Source organism: Falco biarmicus, chromosome 1 (genome assembly GCF_023638135.1).
Source record: "Falco biarmicus isolate bFalBia1 chromosome 1, bFalBia1.pri, whole genome shotgun sequence".
In the NCBI taxonomy this organism is placed as follows: domain Eukaryota; kingdom Metazoa; phylum Chordata; class Aves; order Falconiformes; family Falconidae; genus Falco; species Falco biarmicus.
In genome coordinates, this window is record NC_079288.1 from 40,464,605 (window position 1) to 40,486,653 (window position 22,049).

Below are 22,049 nucleotides of genomic sequence, written 5' to 3' on the forward strand. Positions count from 1 at the left end.
GTCCTACTCACTACTAATACCCTAGCTCGTGCCCAAGTTTAAAGTGTCTTGGAAACATCGATGTGCCTAGGGTCACTTGGTACTCTGCAAAAAAAGTGAGGTAACTGTGCACTAATTTTGCTAATGTAGGATGTAGCTGAGAGTCAAGAGTTTTTAAAGAGCCCTTGAGCTTAAGAGGGGTCAAGTTCTGTGAGATCTGGGCACCTAAATCCTAACAGTCATGGAAAGCCTCAAATCCCCTGCACTTTTCAGAGTATTCTGCCTGCCTAAGGCAATCAGGCACTTCAGTGAGCTGCATTTGAAGACAGCAGTGTCCACCAGCCAGCTACAGAACACATTACAGAGACTTCTCTCAGTGGGAGGGGAAATGGTTCTCAGGGCACACAGGAGATTTCTCAGGTCTAACAATCTGAATACTGAACACAGCTGTCCCACTATTGTTCTATCCCTGCCCAGTTCAAGTCTACTAGGTCCTGCTGACAAGATGGTACTATGATGAGCAACAAGAAGCTTGTACATACAGCAGATCAGCAGCTGTAGCAGCAAACATGAGGGCCTGTGAGCATGCACAAAAAGTAGCTATGTTCTTCTACAGGGAAGAAAACCATCAGAATAAAAGCAAAAATGGGGCTTAAATAATCTATGGAACTGAAGCATAACACATGCTAATTTTATTTTCACCCTGAAGTGCCACAAGAGATGAGTAGCATAAAATGACTGTTATCCCCCATGCAATATTGGAAAGCATGCAGAGAAAACCAAGCAGTACATACCTCGTGGATCAGTGGGGTCTGAATGTTAGAGCTGCCGTGACATCACCCGCTAAGACTAGAAAAAGTATAGACAAAGCAGGAGAGCAGCCTCAAGCAGAACCAGCTGCAAGAGAGAGGAAAGAGAAGACAGTTAGTTAATAAGGTATTACAGTCTCTTCTGTACACAGTCATCTCCCAGGTTTTCCTCACTATGTTGTAAAAAATTATTCATTATACTGTTTCTCTCCTAACTTGGAAGAAAAAGAAACAATATTCAGAGAAGCCAATCCTGAAACTCCTAAGGAAAAAAAACCCACACCCACAACTGGTTAATATGATTTATAATCAGTTATCAATACTTGCATATTCCTGCAAGACTTGGTGTTCATGTCTTAAATCAGGGAAAACTCTGGACTGGAATGAGCATTTTTAGTATTGTAAAACTGGATATTGTACCCAAACATTCTAAAACACAGAAACCTAACATGATGCTCTCAGAAATCAGAGAAAGTATTTAGGCATGCAACTTTAAGCCCTATGTCTGATGTATAAGCCCCCGAATAGCTTAAGATCATTTCATAGATACCTCATTTCTAAAAAATTCACACTACACGATAGCTTACAGCCACTTCGTTTGTTCCACCTGTCCGTAAACTAATCCTATATGAAACCCAAGTGAAAGTAGGTTTTGGGATATTACGTCATCATTTTAGCTCTGTAAATCTCTAATCTGTTTTGTCTTAAAATATTCAGCACCAAAACTTCTCTGGGTCAGTGAGTGCAAATTTAGTACCTGTTTTTACCAGAGAACATACAGAACAGAATCCCTTTCACAAAGGTATGGTTCTGTGAAGCAGTATATCCAGTTTTAAGCTACTACCACATAAAAAATACTGTAACCACATGACATGAAATGTGGAGCCAGTACAAACTCACTTTGCTGGTTCAAATGTTTTAGAACGTTTTCAGAAAGTAATTCTGCCCCAGCAGATTGTGTGCTTGACCAGGTACTGTCTGCCTTCCTGAAGCCAGCATAAACACGATTTCATGTGTTTCAGCCAAATTACCAGAAATATGATCCTTTTGTTGCATGGATCCAATCTCAAAGGCCATGGAACCATCATGCCAGAAAACTTGTTTTCCTTAAACTAACAGAAATAAATTCTATGCTCAAAACTTACCCAATATAACAAAACCGTGTAAAGATATGCTCAAAGAAGAAAGTCAGGAGGCAGAATAAGAGAAAGACTCAAGTAAATGACCAGAGGGAATAAATTAAGCATAATTCAGCACACAGACAAGAGAGCGACACTTTGGAAAACAAAATAAAATAAATATATATTGCACACAACAAATTCCAAATAAACTCTTTCTCAGACCTTAAGGTGAAATCTGTCTTGAGCCTGCCTCCTCTTGTGCTGCTCTGGTTGACTGAGTTCTAATTTGACACCTACGTGACAATCTCCACCAATGAATATCAATGAGGAATCCACAAAGCAAGCTATTTCAATATAGTTCTCTCATAGGCACAGGCAGACATACTGTGTTGGTGTCAAAAGAAACAAACAAAACCAAAGCTGGTCAGGGGTTTTTTGTTGCTTTGGACAGAAGCAGTCTGTGAAACAGGCTTAAACTAGTGAAGGAACAAGGGCAGCGGAAATGTTAAGAGGAAAACTCCTTCAGAAGGAACTTCAGATCTTAAGGACGTAGCAATGAACACCGCTGCTCACCAGTTCTGTTATTGCATAAGAAACGTCAATGTGGAATATTTGAGGTTTTACATCAGTAGGAAATTTGATCCGATTATCCAGCAGGAATCATTTTGAAGAAATAAGTAAATTCCGCAAATAAATTTTCAGAATATTGTACTACAATCTGGGTTTGGCAAAACCAACAAAAGAATCCAGACACAAACACATCTTTTAACGTGCAATACGGTTCCAACACATCACTGATTACAGATCTGGCTCTGGTCAGTAGCACCAAAGCATCTCTGATCATTTCATAATGGTTCCCAGTCCATTTAAAAAACTAATACTTTAATTAACCTCTTAGTTAAAGGCACTGAAATTATACTGTATTACCTTACAAAAGATACCGTTCTCAGCAAAAAAGAATACACAATTTTCTTACATCTAATCCTATCTCTCTTGTGGATTAATCAGTGCATGTTTAAGTGACACCAGGCATCTTTCGACAGCTTCCCTTTGATAATGATTCCTCACTTCAGCAGTTTGCTACAAGGAATTTTTCAGGTCTTCCTTCCAAAATTTCATGCAGTGTTTTCAGGGCTTGGTGATACAGTGTGCCTACATAGCTTTAATTATACTGTAGCTCTGTTTCCCTAATAAAATACATTTCAATTGCTATATTGTATTCAAAAATGGAAAGGAAAATAAATTAGAGCAATATAGAACACCTTTCTAGCAACTGCATATGTATAATAGCGTAAATAATTCAATAATGCATTAAACTTCAAATTGAAATTTTTGCAAGAGCAATTTTTTAAGTAAATGTTTTAGACTATGATTACTTTTACCCAACATAAAAATTTCCATTTCTCCTTGAAATTTATCATTTATAGACCAGGACAGCATAACAGCACATTTCTGAAGCAGAGTTCTTGCTCTCTAGGACCTAAGAACTTGTCTACACTGAGTAAGCTGAACTCTTCTGTCACAGAGCACTCGTTATGCCACACTTCCTTCTAAGATCAGTGTTTGAGTTAATTAAGCATAAAACAGTACAGCGAAGTGGCATCACGTTACCTCACACCTAACTAAGTGTCCACACTAAGGTTTAATGGGGTATGTGATAGTCTATAAGTTCACACTGTGCACTGTAAATTTTCTGTGTAAACAAACATTCCCCATTTATTTTCAAGTAAGTGTCTGGGTGGAATAGGTCTTTAAAAAATCTTGAAAATATCAAAAGACTGAACAACGTAGAGATGGCTGAATTTTGACTTTAGTATGTGTCTGCTGGACTTGAACATGACAGTTAGAATCCCTTGCTATTGTTCTATCTTACTAAGTGCTAATTTTGTCAACTCAGCCATGTCCATGAAAATATTAGCATCATAAATACTTCTCCCTACATAAAGGGAATCACTGTTTTGCACAACTTAATTCCTATTTATCTACTTTAGCTGGGTAGCATTTGGAGGACAGCACTTGCCCCTGCCCCTGCTTCACCTCCCTCCCCATATCAAGAAACCAAGTTTGAACTACCCAGCTGAGCCGAATGATGTACACAAATCTCATGGGAAAATTCAGAATTATTTGATGATTTCAGCAATTCCATTTGCTTAATACTGTATATTATAATGAACAGGCCTATGTTTACATATCCCCAGAAACTTCTATACATTATATTTTTTTGTTTTCTATAGACATACAATTCAACCTCACAGTTAAAGCTAGAATGAACAAGATACACTTTGCTGCTTCTCAGACCTCTGACACCTTTTCTTCTGCCTTGGAACTTTCCAAACATGACTGCTACAACCTTGATTAGTTCATAGGCCAATCAGTTTAACACCCTAGAACACATGTCACTGCATCCTAAAGCTGCTGCATGTCATTGATTTTCAAAGGTCTCCCCCACTGAAATCAATAAGGAGTTCTACTTAAAAATGGATTGCACTTTGTGGTCCCTTTCTGATTCATGTATATTCAGGTTCCAAGTATTCTCATCACTGCTTTTAGCAGAAGCTACTATATGTACCCAGCTTCACCACTTCCTCTGACCCCAATCTGATTCCCACTGCCATCGATAGATGCTTTAGCCACTGTGCTTCCACTGCGAGTGGAAACAATTTGTGCAAACTTGTAGTGAGTAGAAAATTCTACTACAGCCATTTTACTAGAATACTGTCTTCCAAGCAGCTAGGAAAAAAAAAACCTCAAGCCGTTTATGCAACTGCTAGATATTATCAGGCATTAAATCAACTATCAAGGCAGTGTTGTCTGCTTAGGGTTGCGTGGAAAGGCTGGATCTGATCTCACTGACAACAGAAATACTTTGCTACTGTAGAGGCTACCTTGCAAGCACAGCCACCAAAAAATCAATATGTCTATTCTTAGAACAGGGCTATTTCAATGGGAAAGAGAAAAGGATAAAGATCAAAAGCAGCATTGTTCATAACTTCACTCCCTAGTTCTTCCCCTAGTATTTTAAAGCTTGTTTTCATTAATACGCAAACCAATTTGACCACAAATAAGCCAATCACATAAACTGTTATAACTTTATGCAATTACTTCCAAAGAATACTTAAAAGATTTCACTAAACAAGTACCCTCCTTTTTCTTGGCTTCTAGGTGTTTTGAGTTTTGCTAAAAGGGCTTCCATTTTAAGAGAACAGCTACTGACAGGAACGTAGTCTCAAAATGTCTGTACGTGGGGAACTACAGCTGAGAACAGCCATATATTTACAAGCATTAAATCTCCATTTCACAAAAAGCAGGAGCAAGAGAGTCAGTGGGTAGGCAGCAATTTCCATAGCCAGACTGGTTTCTGATTGGCAAAATGGAATAACTGAAATATTACAGGAAGGCTGGAAAATCCTGCAGATGGTCATAATAATTCTTTCATAAAAGATACCATTGTGCTATCTTCTAACAGATAAATAACAAAATGGCAAGCAAAGATCAGGTCAGCTATGCAGTTAGAACAGCTGCCTGCGACATCTATTCCAAATGCTAAAACAACAGCATCAGTAGACAGTGTATTTAACTAACTGCCATTAGTTAGAAAATCATCATTCCACCACACAGTTTGAGAGGGAAAAAAATCCAACTATGACCCCACAGAACAGTGAGTGTTTAAGCTCAGCAACAGATGTGTCTGATGACTTGCTCCAACCATAAGGAGTTAATTGATGTTATAAATAGTACTCTGCAGACAAAAAAACCCACCCCAAACCCCACCCCACTTAATTCTTGGATCCAAAGCACACAGTCTAGTTTTGCTTATCAGTAAAACTATTTTCCTTTAAAGAAGTGGGGTTGGGTGTTTTACATGTAGATTAACACAGAGAGATAATTTGATTTCAGGCTATTGAGAGATTTCCTTCCTTTTATGTTTCAGAAGAACAGGGCTGCATGCAGCTAAATGAGATCCGTAGATTACAGTAGAAGAAAGGCTAATAAAACTGCATAGCTACATTCCTGGGTAATAACAAATGTTTTTTAATTCTGGGGCTCCAGTCTCAGGGTTTATGAGGGTATTTCCAATTACTACTCTTAAGATTAATACAAAGAAATGCATCAAAAGGAAATAGATCTTTTAACTCATCTGAATCAAATACTTACTATCTCCCATAGCATTTTATCCCAATAAAAAACTTGGCATTGCCAGGGGAAAAAAAAATAATGTAAAAAAAAAATCACAGTTCTGAAGCGTTCAGAGCAAGCATCTTCCGTTTGGTTTTCTTACTGCTTTCAGGAAAAAAAAACAAAACCACAACCACAACCCCTCTCCTCTTTTTCTAAATTTGTGTCACATGTAACTCTCAGTGTCATATCTAGTGGGTTGTGTGGCTGCTCTATTGCTTTGTCAAGGAACTGAAAACATTATTATAAACAGGAAAGAAAAAATGTCAATATTCATGTTCAATTCTTGAAGCTACTAAATCAAATCAATTTTATTAGCTGCTTACCAACCAATCCTACTGCATTACTCTCCCATATTTCAACCCCTCTCATTAAAAACAATCAGATTTTGACTTTACACTGCTTTAAACCAGGAACAGTATCAATGAAGAGATTAAAGCAATACAAAAAGAGAGAAGAAACAGAATGAGGCACACTAGCTCTAATTCTCTCCAGTAACATCTGTCTCTTTCTAAATCAAGTATTTTTTTCACCAAGCTAAATTTGGAAGCCTGAGGCACTAAGCAAACCTACTCCATTAGACCAAAACTATAGTATCTGCTTTCTGCAATTGTACGTGGAGATTCAAAGATGGCAGTGATACACTCATCACTGTTTCAGCATCTGTAAATTTAAAATGCAATCCAAGTTCATTATACCCTTGTAAGTTTAGGATGCAATCCAAGTTTGCTGATTAACACCACAGCTTTTTAGTGTTACAAGGCAAACATGCATTTGAGAACTAATAAATCATACCTGAAGAAAATAAAAGTATTTAGCTCATCTGATGTCTCAAATAATCATCCGGTTCATGCATAAACATATAAAGGCTGGAAAAACAGATACATTTCAATGATAGTGTCAGAGAGACTCATCATTCCATATGATGGATTTTGGCACACAGCATCTCTCAACAGAGCACTCTCTGTGACACACTGTAAAAACGTCCTGCTGCAAAGCCCTGCTGCCTGTTTCAGGGGCAGTACCAATGTCACAAGAACTGCCAATTTGACTTCTCTGTTTTCAGGTGCAAGACATTGCTGAATCTTCAAAGCAGAAATCTTTATGACTCAGAAGCACTTTCTACTCTATTAGCCAAGGACATTGGCTTCTTTGGGGTTAAACTGACAGTCAAAATAGCCTGCAGAGAATAATGTTCAGGACATGTCTCATTCATATCATTGGATAAATCAAGATGCCATAGTAGGCCCGTTGATTAGTCCAGACTCAAGCATTCTTTACTCACTTAGATTTTCGCTTGCATGAAACAGAAATGCAGTGCTGTGCTTAGTCAGTGAAGTGTTATGTTCATACATTTACTAAAAAATATTTTTATTACATCACTGCAAGTAGCAATTTTCACAACTAAGGTTCATATCTTTATTATAAGAGCTTTTTATTCATTGGCTTGTAGCTCTATCAAAATTTAAACATTTGGGCTGAAGTTTTCCCCTGTAGATCTTTCCCTCAGGCTGAATTTCTCTTTTAGGAAAACTTCAGCTAGAATAATTTGACTGTTTTTCATATCAGTTAGGGAAATTTTTGTGCAAGTTTCTTCCATAAGCGGCTCTGAAGACGCAGTCAAGCAGCTTGCTATCAGTCAGCAACCCTACAGCTGCCAGCACAGCACAGGGACACCACGTCCCCCTTCAGCTCTGTATGCAGCTGAGAGGGTGGTGGAGATCACCACAGCCTTGGAACTGCCAGCTTACCAGCAGCCACAGTGAACCTCCAGGGAATACACCTCCCACCCATACCCCTCTTTTCCTGCTTATGAAACCTGTTCTCTATTTGACCTCATCATAAGCCTCCATTTCCACTGGACAACTAAACTACATCCACATTTGAGCTACATCTTCCATGCTGAGGTTGACCCTGATCTGAAAATCAGTAGGAACTGGGGAAAGTACTGGGTTTAGGGGGTCACCATCAATCATCTTTTGGACAGAGCATTTGCTTCCAGATAGCTACAGTTAGACGCTGATCTCATCTCTTCCAAGGCTATTCTACTTCTGTATCTTCAACTATATCTTAATGCTTTTTTGTAGCTTATATCACCCATCAATAATATTTCTTCTTTCCAGGAATGCACTTATCACTACTCCCTAATTATAGCTATTTGGAACCAGAAATATTTCTTCCAGATCAGTGAAGATCTGCTCCAAGAACCAACTTTCTATTCAAACATCCCTTTTAAATAACCATTCTGCTGATAACTGTGCTGGGTGGGAAAAACAATAATTTTGCTTTAACTGTCTAGCCACTTCAAATGTTTAAAATTAATTCCTGCTATTGTATCATAGTGAAAATCCTGCACTGTATAAATAGGAATGTATTCCAGCTATAATAAACACTATATAAGTAACAGAGGTAAGCAGCAAACAATTTGGACAGTAAATACAATGTAAACTCTGTTGAGAATCCTTCTTACAAACAGCTTTGAAACTTTAAATGCCCTATATACACTTTCAGTTTTGACATATATAAAAGTGACAATGTTTAATCTAAAAATAATCAAATGAAAATGGAAACTTCATAAAACTCAGTAACATGATACTTGCTATGCAAAGGATTACTGTCAAAAAACACTTGACTAAAATTCATTGTAAGACACCTACACTGAGAAAAATAAAGCGTTACACAGAAGGGAGTAGTATTTCAGAAAAACAGAGTACTTTAATATTTAATCCCATTATTCACCACCAAGCCCCGAAATTTAAAACAGACACACCGAAGTACTGAGGTGAATTCACAGCAGCTGAAAATGTTTGTGGTCATCCTCTAAGCAACCAGAGGATTGGTCTTTTCATCTCAAGAAAGGCTAAGACACAGTCGGCAGGGACAGAATGGTGAGAGGAAGACACATCATAAGAGTATGACCCTTAATGCAGAAAAATGTGGGATGCAAGACATAACCATAGCCTTTAATCTAGCTTGTTCAGGTACAGAAAAACCTTAGGAAAACAAGAACACAAGTTGAGAACAGGATGGGAAGTGAATGCTTAAGAGTCCACCTGCTGTAAATGTGGCCATAGGAAGAAGTCACACAGCAAGGGACATGCCCTGCTCTGTCAGGGGTAAAATGTAACTCGATGAAGATTTCCATGGTAGAAGGAGGAAAAGGATATGGATTGGAGATGGTGTGAAGTCACGAAAGAGAAACTGTCATTCCCATTTTCCTCAGCTAGCACCCGGATTTTACCCTCACTGATACCTCAGCTTACACAATACATTATTACAGAGGTCACTCTCCCCCTTCCACAGTTCTAAGATTTATCATGGGTATTTCCTTCTTTCTGCCCCTCAACCATTCTACCACTATTTTAAAACAAATTTTAGTAGGCCTTCAATAGCATGCAAACGAATTAACTTCTGAGCGGTGTAAAGAAAACTTAATAAAATAAAAGAACAATAATTTAAGAACACACATAATGACAAAGCAGCAAAATAATCAAGAGATTTGGTGAGCAACTGCAGAAACACAGTACCTTTTATAGTGTTCTTTCTTGCAGTGGCTTTAAGACAGAAATTCTCCCTTGGTTTGATAATAACTGTCATAGAAACAAAGATACATATAAAAAAGACATTTTTATTTCATCTAGGGGAAGTAGGAAAAAGGGATTATTTTATAATAATTGATAACATTTACATAATACAGTGGAAATGATTAGTGGTATCTCCTCTTGGTTCCCCTTCCCTTCCTAAGTCATGCTGGTGTACAAAAAAAGTGTTACTTCCAACACCTATTCCACCATCACCTGAAACTACAAGAAAATCCCACAGAACTAGAGTACAGAAAGTAAACTCCATTGGAAGAGCTCATCTGGCTAACTAGCTTTCCAGTCCTCTTGATTTCTGTCCTAGTGCCACCCATGTGTTTATATCAAACACTTCTAAACTTAGAATTTAATCCAATATATATTTAATTTCCCATTGATTCAAAGATATAAAAGCTAAAAATATTTCCTTCATAAGCGTATACCATAGCATTTTCAGTCATCCAGGTCTAAATACCATATAGTGACTCTAAAAATGTCAACTGTGGCTACGTAAGTACATCTCATCCTGTTTGACATTTTTTCTTCTAGCAGCAGGAAACAAGAGAAATTAGGGCAGGAAGACATTCACCTTTGAAATTCACCAGAAAGCACTCAGCATTTTTCAACATCTCAGTTTTTGTTTGAGCTTCAGGTAGTATTGTTATCACAGTATTTCTTTTCCCAGAAATTTCATATACAAGTAACAAGCAGGATCCTTTCTCTCAGATTCCCACTCTCCTCCTCTCTTTCTCAGACCAAGAACATTTCAAGTAGATGCTTCTGGCAGATCACTCTTGCTTAGCTCCACTCAGGCTAAATAAAATTTACCCATAAAACAGATATGCCACTACATTTCCGCATCCAGCCTGCAACATGCCTTCACCATTACACCCTTCCCCTTTGCTCCTCCTTTGGCTGTAGGTACAGTAAGGCCAAATAAATAGATCAGTGGTCAGTAAGGGAAAACACTTCAACCCTGAAGACTCACTGTAACAAACAGGTGCTAAAACAAAATTACACATCTCTGATGTAAGATGATGGCTTCTCTGAAGACTAATTTCCTTTAGCTTTTGTCTCATGACAAGAATATGACTACCTCCTCTAAGTAGGATAATTTTATGTATATTATGAAAGTATTATCCATTTTTAAGCCAGAAATAATTCATGGTTTATGTTTAGTGTCACCTAGAACAGATAAAAAACACCGAAGCCACTTTGCTTGATTTTTCCTGTCTGCTTTTCCACCTCTGTTTTTTCATCTAGTTGGTTTCAGAGTCAAGAAGACAAGCAGCCTAAGGCATTTGTCTTGACTTGGGACATCCTGAGTAAGACCTAGATACGCTATAGCTTTGATGTCTGGCTGTCGGCTATTCAACCATCTTTTTAAGTCATATAAACTGGAAAGAAACTGCATTTTCCTACTTCACGATATCTCATTAAAAAAAATATAATAATTATGAGGTATCAGGTACTTCAGAAAAGAAGCACCCACACTATTACTGTGGTCTTCTAGTGATAATCACATTTGTATAGTCTGAAATTAAGTGTCGATTATCAAGAAAAAACTACCTGTCTTTTCAATACAAATCTAATTGGTTCATTTTATTCTTCAAGCAGATTTTTTTGTTAAAACATTCATCACCCTGTGAAATCAGAAAGTTTAGCAGTAAGATAAGGTAAGAGTAGATGATCAAGGCAAGTCTGGAGGAGGCTGCATTGCCAATATGGCACATCCACACTGTGCAAAAAACAAAGAGATGGGTCAGCAGTTGTGACAGTAGCCGCATGGGGCTACTCCTCTTGCAAGATGGGCACTATTCTACCTAGTCTTGTGAGTGACAGTCCCCAATATGCTGCGTGGGTATGGCTGACAACTGGAGCAGCTGATGCTGACAGACCACAATGTTCTTAGCTTATTTGCATGGATGCAGTCTAACAGACATTGGAAAACCATGTGTTGGTTTATACTGGCTGATGCCAGCTGAGAGCTTAAGCCCGAAGTCCTGGGAAGCCTGGAGCTTGCTGAGGCTCGTGGCTACATTGCAAAGGCCATTTTTCAGCCCTTGGTTGCCATCCATTTGATAACATGACCTGTAGTGCAGGGGAGAGGGGAAAAAAACACCAGCTTGGACCACATTTAATAAAACACCTATACAATAAAATAAATAAAACACCTGCACCATTACAAAAATCCTGCTTCAATCCAGTGATACACTTTTATCACTGATTTTAATCAAGTACCTTACAGCTCTCAGATGAGAAAGGTGGAGAAAAACCTGTAATGCCTTTTCAAATTGCTTGTTATCTCTCACTTGCAACTAATTACCCCAGTCACACTGTTAAGAGATTCAGAGTAGTTTTATGTTCACTCACCAACAAATGACTAAAAAAAATGAAATTAGACAATTAGTTTCTAGCTATAATAACTAATTAAGATAAATATTTTCAGAATAAGGAACTTCACAGAAAATCAAGACACTGAAACTGCAGAATGCATGGGAAAGTAAAGCATCTATCAGCAAACAATTTCTTGCCATTCAGCAAGTTCCACAATTGCATGCCAACAACCACTTCATTCTTTTCCTACTCCAGTGAACATAATTAGTTATTAAAATGTCTTTCTAATGTGGTTAGAATGTGAGTAGCTTAATGGACTAGCTATTGGACTACTGGAAAGCTTAGGTACAAATTTTGGTGCTGCACCATCACAAGTATATGCAGCAGTGACAGATCAGTATTTTCACACAAACAGCATGATGGACAGTACTGTAGCGATCTGTCCTCCCATTCGTTTTTCCTAATGTCTTATTTTGCATCATCTGCTAAGCCTGGACTGTGCTGGTAATCCACTCATCATACCTTCTGGGTCCCTTACTCAAAAAGCTTCTGAATATGCACCCAGTTCTTGAAAATTAATTCTGTGCAGTCAGTTGTGCGAGAAGCAGTCTTCAGACAGGTTAAGCATGGGTAAATCTGCTGAATTCAGTGGACTTGTTTGGCCTTTGGTTCACACTGCACTAGCCTGCTCATTAGTGACGTGGAGGCAAGTGTTATACAAAACCACTAATGAAATGCATTTTGTGGCAATGAGTGGATTCCTCGCCTGTGCATAGAAATAGGTGCAATTAAAACTGCCAAGTGTGAGGCAAGCAGTAAAGTCCCAAATAAATGAGACAGTAAAATGGTATGGATAGACAAGCAGATTACTTTTCAATTCAACTGCAATACTACTATAAGCACATATTGCAAAATCTTGCCAAAAGCATGAATGGAAAGCCTGTATCTTTGCCTCCTTCTGTCACTCAAATGAGCTTCTCTGGCATTTCTGGCACTAAACTAACCAATAAAGAGATTGGATCATGCAATTTGTTTGATAACAGAAAAATAACCTGCAGATTCATAGCTATGGCCCTCACTGCCCACTTATAACCCAAAAGCAGACTTTAAGAACTAGTGTTTCTCTCACAGCAGTGTAGCACAGACACCACAACTTCAGCTAACAAGAGCTACACCAATAGGAAAGAGGCCAGTGGAAAAGAGCTCCCTTGTCCAAAGTTCAATTTATCTGTCCATGTTTCGCCTGTACGGATTGCTAGAAACTCATACCCTCCAACTGTATGTTCTCCTCAGCAGGAGCTTTGTCATGGATAAATCACCAGAAGTACAGGCAGAGCTGTTTGAGCTGTTTTGCATCTGCTATGACTTAATTCTATTAACCAAGAGACAAGGAGGTGAGAAGAAATTTTTTCCCTAAGCTGCTTCTTCCTTCACCTTACATCCTTACACCCTTTTATTTCACAGAGAAACTTAAGATACTCTAACTGACAACACAGTTCTGCTTTCACTTAAGATATCAGGTGGCAAACACAAGGTTTCTACATTATATAGCTCAGTACTTGGGTATATGCTGTCACAGCTTGCATCAAAACATATGAAACAGTCATGAGAAGTGAGGTCTCTCCACTTAAAGATGTGGTGCAAACCCAGCTACCGCCCAATGCAACAGCAATACTGTACACTCATTATAAGGCTTTCCATCAAAAGAGGTGGACTACAAGCTGTTTGATATTCTAATATTTACACTCAATTATCTTTAGAAATGTATTTAAAACAGCATTATTTTTGTGTTACTTACGAGCTCTGAGTTCCCTTAGAAACTCCTACTCATTCTTAATTACAATGTAAATCAGCATGTTAACATCAAGCAAGCAACCATTAACTAAACCAGCTGATAAATGCAGACAAAGTTCGGACAGAAGCAGTGGCAAAATGCCCAGAAAGTTACAAAACCCCTATGAACAGCTCAGTCAATGTGGATAGATACACAGACCTTTCAAAACAGATGTTCTGGGTAACAGCACTTACTGCCAATAAATTTTATATAAATATTACAGAAGCAGTAAAGAGCTCATGCATCAGTACACAGACATGTCATAGATAAGAGCAGCGGCTTTTTAAAATGTCAGGACTGACAATGTACAACAGTGTATAAAATGTTGCTCAAGTCATTACATGCTAACAGTGATGTAAATTATTTAAGGAAATGATGGCTGAACTAACTTTGGCAAACTAGATGCACCTATATCCTCAACTATGTTAGTGTGTTGATAAAGACATGGCGTATTAAAAACAAATTTATGAAATACAGAACTACAAAAGCCAATGTATAGTGATTCACTTCAATGTGCTATGATAGAACCACGTAAAATTAAAGCTAATTCTTTCTACTGAAGGAAGTGTCACAGACTTGCATGGATTTGGTAAATTAATATTTATAGAGAAGCCCAGACAGTTTAGTGTTTTTAATACAGGACTAGGATCTTCTCCTAAACATCAAACAGAGAAGCTGCATTAAAACTGCCATTTCTTGATTGCCATGAACTTGAACAACAGTATTTCCAAGACTTGTTTTCCATCGTGTCATACAGATTAGCAACTGTATACAACTGAGAGATCTGCAAAATCCACCAAATAGCCATGAATTATACATTCCTAACTCTTTAAAGTTAATGCATAATAATCTTCCAACCAAGAACCTGCTGACAGCTGCTAGTACAGTTTTCCTAATATTTCTCATTACACATAGACAAAAAGGAATGGAAAACCAAGCAGGTATACACAGAATCTAATACCATACGGGTACACATCTATATTACACATATATGTAATAAGTGAGACTTTACCAACAACGTTGTTTCAAGAATATATGTAGCAATAAAATTGTAGCTGATCATCTTCTATAAAAAAAGTAGTTTAAAATTTTACAGCCTAATATGCATAGGAATTCATCACACCCAATTAAATTAAAACACAGCACTTGATCACCTTTTGTGTAAATTTTGAAAAGGAATTTTGTTACATTATATGCTAATAACGAGTTTCATTTAGCTTATGAACTACCTAATTTCATTTTCCAGTATTCTAAGGATATCCTTATTGAACACGATAGCTTTTCATGGGGTAACCAAAGTCACCTTATATGTATTACAGAAACAGAGTAACTTTATTCATTTTAAATGGGACGCAAAGCTGATCTTCCAAGAATTTATAATGAAATTTTATCTTGAAAAAAGAAGAAAAAAAAATGTAAATCCAAGTTTTAGTGATAACAAAATATTAGTGTTAGTAAAGTTCACAACGGCAGAAAACTCTGGTTGTAGCTGGTTATATTACCCAGGGGAGAAATTCTTCTCATAAAGCAAGCCAGACCCAGTTCCGTACTCACTTCCATGACTGTTTAGCCTGGATAGAAATTGCAGTTAGGCCTGCAACTGCTGCTTAAAAAACCCAAGACAACAGCACTGAAGTTACTAACTGAACACCAAGACCCTCTGAATATGCATGCTTTTGGGTTTTGTTCCTACAAGTTGTGTGTGAGTGAGGACATGATCACCCCAAAAAATCACACTTCCATCATCTTCATTTCATAGCTCTGAAGGGCCACTGCAGGATTCAGTGGCGTCAGCTGAATTATTGCTAGGTTCCTACACCTCAGCCCAACTCCTACTAGGCAATAATAAGAGGTACTGGCCCACAATATACTTAAAGCATGAGTAGAGCTTTCCAGGGTGTCAAGCAAACCCAGGCAATAATTGACAGCACAAGAACAGCAAGTGCTGGTGACAGAGCTACACTGAAGACAAAGCTTTAGGTTCATGACTATAAGTAAAGATCCAGATTGGTTTTTAATCTAGGATGAATCACCCATCGTATACAAACACCAGTAAGTAACAACTCCCAAACCAACATTTTTACTTTGCAAGGACTGGCAGTGAAAAATCATTCCTCTTTCAAATATGTCTGCTGAAGAATGTTACACTTAATACAGATTTTGACATAAAGAGTCAATCAGTAAGATTAATTTACCATTATGTAAAACCTGAGCATAGGTTTCATTTCTTTTCTTACAGCTTGCACTTCGTTTCCAACGTTACATTTTACACCAACTTGTTAAACTCCAAATATAAGAGTAACATTAAACTCACAAACTTTACTTTTACTTCTTAAGAACTATTTTAGATTTGAAAAACGTGCTTTGCAGAAGAGCTGTTGCCAAAATAAACCAGTAGTTTCTAGTACTAATAATCAAATTCCTGCTAATTGGGAATATTTTATGCGGTGAATTTACATGACAAAATTTAATTTTAACATTTCTAAGTGATATAAAAACCATTAAAGTAGTTTTAAAAATATGAATTTTCAGTGCAGCCATTCCCAACCATAAAAATCATGAAAAGCGAAATAATCTTTACTCATTGAAAACTTTTAACATCAGCACTACACAGCTTCCTAACCAATCAAGAATTCCAATTAACAGTGTGGAGGGTAGGAAATGGCTTCTGAGATTGACTTCCAAATCCACAGCTACGGCCCCTGCACAGAGGATCAGCAGGCTCCAGCCTATACAGAGTAGAAGGACAGAAGACACCAAAGGAGACACGGAGAAAATAAGAGAGAAGGAATCTCAAAAGTAAAGGAGAGAAGAAGAAAGAAGCAAATTGTTTAATTTGTGGGTGAATACCCAAGTTCAATACTGACTGCAAGATATAAAATACAGCAGACTCCAGCTGAGAATTTAGCCAAGGGTTTGTATTTGCATTTCTTGAGGCAACCTATTCATTTTTTTTGCCATAGTTCATTGAAACAGTAGACAAAAAGAACCGGGGGGGGGGTGGGGGAGAAAATAGGGAAGTTTAATACATATGTGTCATGGCTACTCTAGTAGGTTTTAAGCTCATTTACTGTACAGTCAAACTATAAAGTTAAGAGTGTCTTTAAGTAACTCCTTTTAGCACGGGCTTCCCAAAGCAAGTTGCGATTTTTAGAAGTGAACTATAAAAAGGAAATCTTTGTTGACAATTTTAATTCAGAAAACTGCAATTTACAATTAATATCTCACCATACTCATACAATCTAGATTAGCTGCTATAAGACAGCACAATGCTGTAACAGTTTCATTATGATTACAATAAGCAGAAGCACTCCACAGTCAACATTGTCAGATATTTCTGTGTTGATCTGACATCATTCTAGCATGTTAATTATGCGGCATTGACTGCCAGTGGCTAACATCTACTGGCTTAGCAATTAAGCTGGCAATGTCTCAACTCTGAACAAAAGGCAGCTACCAGATATTTCGTCAAGCTAGGAAATTTCTTACCGAAAATATGTACTTGAAAAACATCCAGTTCTTTCTGAGCACACTCTCCGTGCCCAAATGGAAGAAGAAAACCAGCCTGAACGGAAGTGTAACAACCAACAATATTTTGTGAATAAAATTATAGGGTAGCCTAGCTTAAGAACTATATTTTCTCCATAAATCTGCATTTGTACTGAACAGTCTTACTAGACTATGCTGACAACCAGAATACTTAAAGCAGTCCCTATTACCATTGTACCTGAACCCTGCAACTAGCATAAGACCTTCTATCATAGACAGATTAGCACTACATTGCTAACAAAATTAAGGGAATGTAAAACACAGGTAAGAGTGGAGAAACCACACAGAGAATGAGTTTGCTGAAGGTCAGAGCCATGAGTGAGAAGCCAATCTCCCAAATCTCAAAACTAATCCTTAACACTAAGTGATGCCTTCCCTCTTGTCCTTAGGAAAGGCAGACGATTGAACGAGCCTCAGTCACACAGCCACCTCTTAAGGTTATTTACATTAAGCAGGATTCTATTTTATTTATTTTTTAAACAAGAACACAGAAAACTAGCTTGAAACAACTGGAAGTGTCATAGCAAACCTGCAGAATCTATAGCACTCATGGACAGTAGGAGATGCAGACATCTTCCAGAAAACTGATGAAGTGGACCCATGTGTATGAAACAAAACCTAAGAGTATCCCCAAACCAACAAACTATACGCAAATGGTTAGGAAATCGAAAGGTACAAGCAGTCAGATTATTTCAGATGTACTGCCATTTTTTTTATTTTATGTTTTTTAAATAATATTTTTTTAAATAATAAATTTTATTTATTATTTTATGTTCCATAGAAGCATTGATTTTACTAATGAGGTTTTGCCTAGTAGAAATTGCAAGGATGGGAAATCCATACCTGGGTGACAGTGAAAGAGTGGACGCATGTCTGACACACAAAAATTACTGTCCTGGTTTCAGCTGGGATAGAGTTAATTTTCTGCTCAATGGCTGGTACAACTGTGGTTTGGGTTTATTATGAGAATAATGTTGCTAACACACTGTTGCTAGGTAATGTTTATACTCAGTCAAGGACTTTTCAGTTTCTCAGGACTTGCCAGCCCGAGGCTGGAGTGGCACAAAAAATTGGGAGGGGACACAGCCAGGACAGCTGACCTGAACTAGTCAAAGGGATATTCCATACCATGGGACATCATGCTCAGTATATAAACTGGGGGGAGTTGGCCAGGGCCTGGCCAGGCATTGGTCAGCAGGTGGTGAACAGTTGTATTATGCATCACTTGTTTTTTTCCCTTTTGGATTTTATTCCTCTCTCCCTCTCTCTCTCCTTCTCATTACAATTGTTATTGCCATTTTTATTATTATTATAATATTTTCATGTATTTCAATTATTACAGTGTTCTTATCTCAACCCACAAGTTTGACTTTTTCCCCGATTCTCCTCCCCATCTGGCTGTCAAGAGGGAGTGAGAGAGCGAGCAGCTGCCTGGTACTTAGTTGATGGCTGAGGTGAAACCATCACAATTATGTGTACTCTATTAATTGCATAACAATGTTGTCATTTGTCTTCCTTGAAAAATAATTTAATAAGTTCTATTTATTAAGGGATAAGTTCACATGAAGAGAAAAAGTAGGATCTCTACTCCGTCATGCACACAAGAGTGTTACACTAGCAGGTTAAGATCACTAATACAAATTGCTTCAATAAAGCTAAGTGAAAATTAAAAGGTGAATTACTGTAGTATTCTAAGACAAAAAAACAATTGCCAGGAAAAGATATAAATAGCATCTGAACTTGTCTCTCTATGAATGTAAAAGAGATGCCTACGAAGAATATCTAAGGATAAAAGGAATCAATCATTTCTAGGTGTTACAGATCAAAGCTTAGTAACCTTTCCTGGCAAACTGGGAATTTACATACAAGGCAGAGATAGCTTACTGAAGAAGGAAATATGAAGAATATTTGTATTCCAAGTTCCAGAACTCTTACAAGCTGTATGCTTCATTTCAATACACTCAGGCTACTGGGCAGTCATATTACTTAGACTATTTAAAGATACACCAAGTTATTCAAATACTTGGCTACATTTTTTTTCAATTCCCAGGACAAACAAGAACAGCTAAGATGTGCAGCACTAGCTTCCAGAAGTATGTGTTTCTACATTTGTAAAAAGGTTATGTAAGTACTTCTAAATCTTATGTTAATTGAAGCATGCTAAATACATATATTTATTAACATAGCTTGTTTCCAAGTGCTTTCAGTTCATAAGTTTAAGGGTCGTAGAATTGTAACAGTTTGTTGGGTTTAATCTGGTCTTTAAACACTAAAATAAGAGTTCAGCCTCTTATTTTAAAAGGATTAAAACATGAAAGCAGTAGGAATTTGGTTATCCAGGCAGTTCTGAAGCAAAATTACTTGTTTTGCCTTACTATTTCCTTTTTTATCGTGACTGCTCTCATCTCTTTTTATTGTGTTACTGTAGCTTTTCTGACACAGAAAATTTATTACAATCCTACTGTAAAGTTAAAACAACTTCTTAGATCCACATGGTTTTATATTTCTCTTTAAGGCCAAGAGATTCTTATTTTTAAGGAAGATTAAAGTAAATCATATTCCTGAAACTGACAACTTGCTAATTTCAAGCAACTTCTTGTTGCTTTCTCTAAGAATTAGTGTGGGGCTGTGTGTGCTAAAGAAAACCTGAAGAGGAAAGGGTGTTAGGATCCTGAGAGAGTACAAGTAGCCAGTATTAAAAACAAACAAACAGAAAAAGAGTACAACTAGCCAGTATTAAGGAAAAAAAAAAAAGTAAAAAAATAAGTAGTAAATTTATTTCAATAGTTGCCTATTTTTTAAAACCTGAAGACTCGGATCACTAGAAATTTGGCAATGACAGTGAACTGGTTAAATTAGTTCAGTGACAGCCTGAACTCAGTCCCAAATGCTGCATTTTGTTACTAGCAGAGACAAAAATGAGACCAAATTTACCAACTAAATACAGCAGTGGTAGCATTGAAGAGTACAGCACATGCTAGATATCCTAGCAATGACACATGCTGACACCAAATAAATTTGTGAGTGGGAAGAACACAGAAACACTGGCAAGGAAAGGTGCTTGCGAGTCCCATGTTTCCACTGTAAACAGAAGCAGTAGTGCCAAGTGTGAACTGGCAATGAAAGCATATGCCAGAGTGCATTTGGAGCAAAAAGCAGAGAACTGTCAGTATGCCTGTCAGTAGTGCCTGAATCATTTTATTTTCCCCTCTCAGTGTGTGCGTTTCACATGGCTGCTGTAGTAACTTGCCTAGATAAACATTTGAAGGTATGAAGTAGCAATGGACTAATTAATATTAATTACTATTTTTGACACATGATTTAGTGGCTACAGAGAATTTTCTTTGGGGCCAGGCAGAGCAGAAACAAGCAGAAAAAAATATACACACAAGTAGGGAAACAAGGAAAATAAGGTTAACAGTGAAAAAAGCACAACCTGAGTCTGTCCTACAAAGCTTCCCACTTGGTCAGGAAAGGAAACAGGCAATTAACAGAAGAGAAATAAACAGATAAACAATTCACATACATTTGCACCACGCGATAGTTCCTGCTATTCATGTTGACACCTGATTAATACACATTCCTTCTAAGATTAATAAATGTGAAGTCGCATTGCTTTTAAAATTTATCTATTCATCACTATACATTTGATATACCTGTTGAATCAGTTTTTCACTACCACATAACCTTTGTCCTTTTGCTTCCAAAACAAAGAGAAATAAAATGAGAACAAAAGAGGTCAGTGAAACTAACAGTGGCTTAATATTTGAAGGTGTGGACACACCATGCTGCACTCCTGGACTCAGATGTAATGGAGATATCGTGTCTTACAGACCCTTTTAATCAAAGCTCACTGCTCATTACAGTTCAAGTTCACAGGAATGGAGCAGGCAGAGCAGGGAGTAAGGCGACATGGGAAACCGCAAAGCAGTAAAAAAGCTGGCAGATCTAATTTTAGCTCTGCCAGCCTGGACAGTGTCCTCTTAACAAGCACCAAGTGCAATAAAACTGATGAACAGGCCTAATCATCAAAAATATAGAAGCAACAACTCTCATACAAGTCTTATTTGCATCTTAAATATTTATAATCTTCAGATTTAAGAGACCGAATATGACTGCACATCTGTTCTTTTAATCTGAATGCATGCCTTTTAATGTAAGCAGCAAAGCAACTGCAAGTATTACAGTCACGACAGTTCTGTGGGACTTTGCAAGCCAGCTTCCAGTCTGACTCCATCATTAGGAGGCTGTGGCAGACCATGAATGCTCAGATGCTAGTTTTCTCCTCTCTCATTATATTATTCCTCCTGAATGATTCAGTGATGTCCCTGGTTTCTGTGGTATAGAAAATGCAACAAAGGATTGACGAGGCCAGAAATACTAGTCTCAAAAAAACTCAGATTAACTAGTTATTTATTAGTAAAAGAAAATATATTTCATACAAGTATCTTGGAAAACAGCAAGATAATTTGATTCCCAGTCACAACAGTGTCACAGGCCATAGGTGCTTCTCAGATCTCAAAACATACAGCAATTAAATGGATCCTATGAATACGGTATCAGATATAACGGCACTGTATCAGCCCTGCAAAATCGCACAAAAATACACTTGTCTGCGACTTGCTAGAATCATTGAAATGAATATTTCTGGTATCAGAACAAATAT

General features: G+C 37.5%; 1 protein-coding gene across 10 annotated transcripts in view; it reads right to left on the reverse strand.

Moving 5' to 3' along the window:
- Nucleotides 1–22,049, reverse strand: part of ARVCF (ARVCF delta catenin family member) — a 290,550-nt gene that overhangs the window by 176,037 nt on the left and 92,464 nt on the right. For 6 of the 10 annotated variants that reach the window (XM_056338360.1, XM_056338354.1, XM_056338370.1 and 3 more), the window contains 2 exons: nucleotides 9,613–9,675; nucleotides 774–876 (listed from right to left, as the gene is read on the reverse strand). The exons of 3 other annotated variants lie outside the window; for them this stretch is intronic. The gene's annotated coding sequence lies outside the window, so the exon portion shown is untranslated. The remainder of the gene's footprint in view (nucleotides 1–773; nucleotides 877–9,612; nucleotides 9,676–22,049) is intronic. One more of the 10 variants, XM_056338381.1, reaches the window with a different exon arrangement.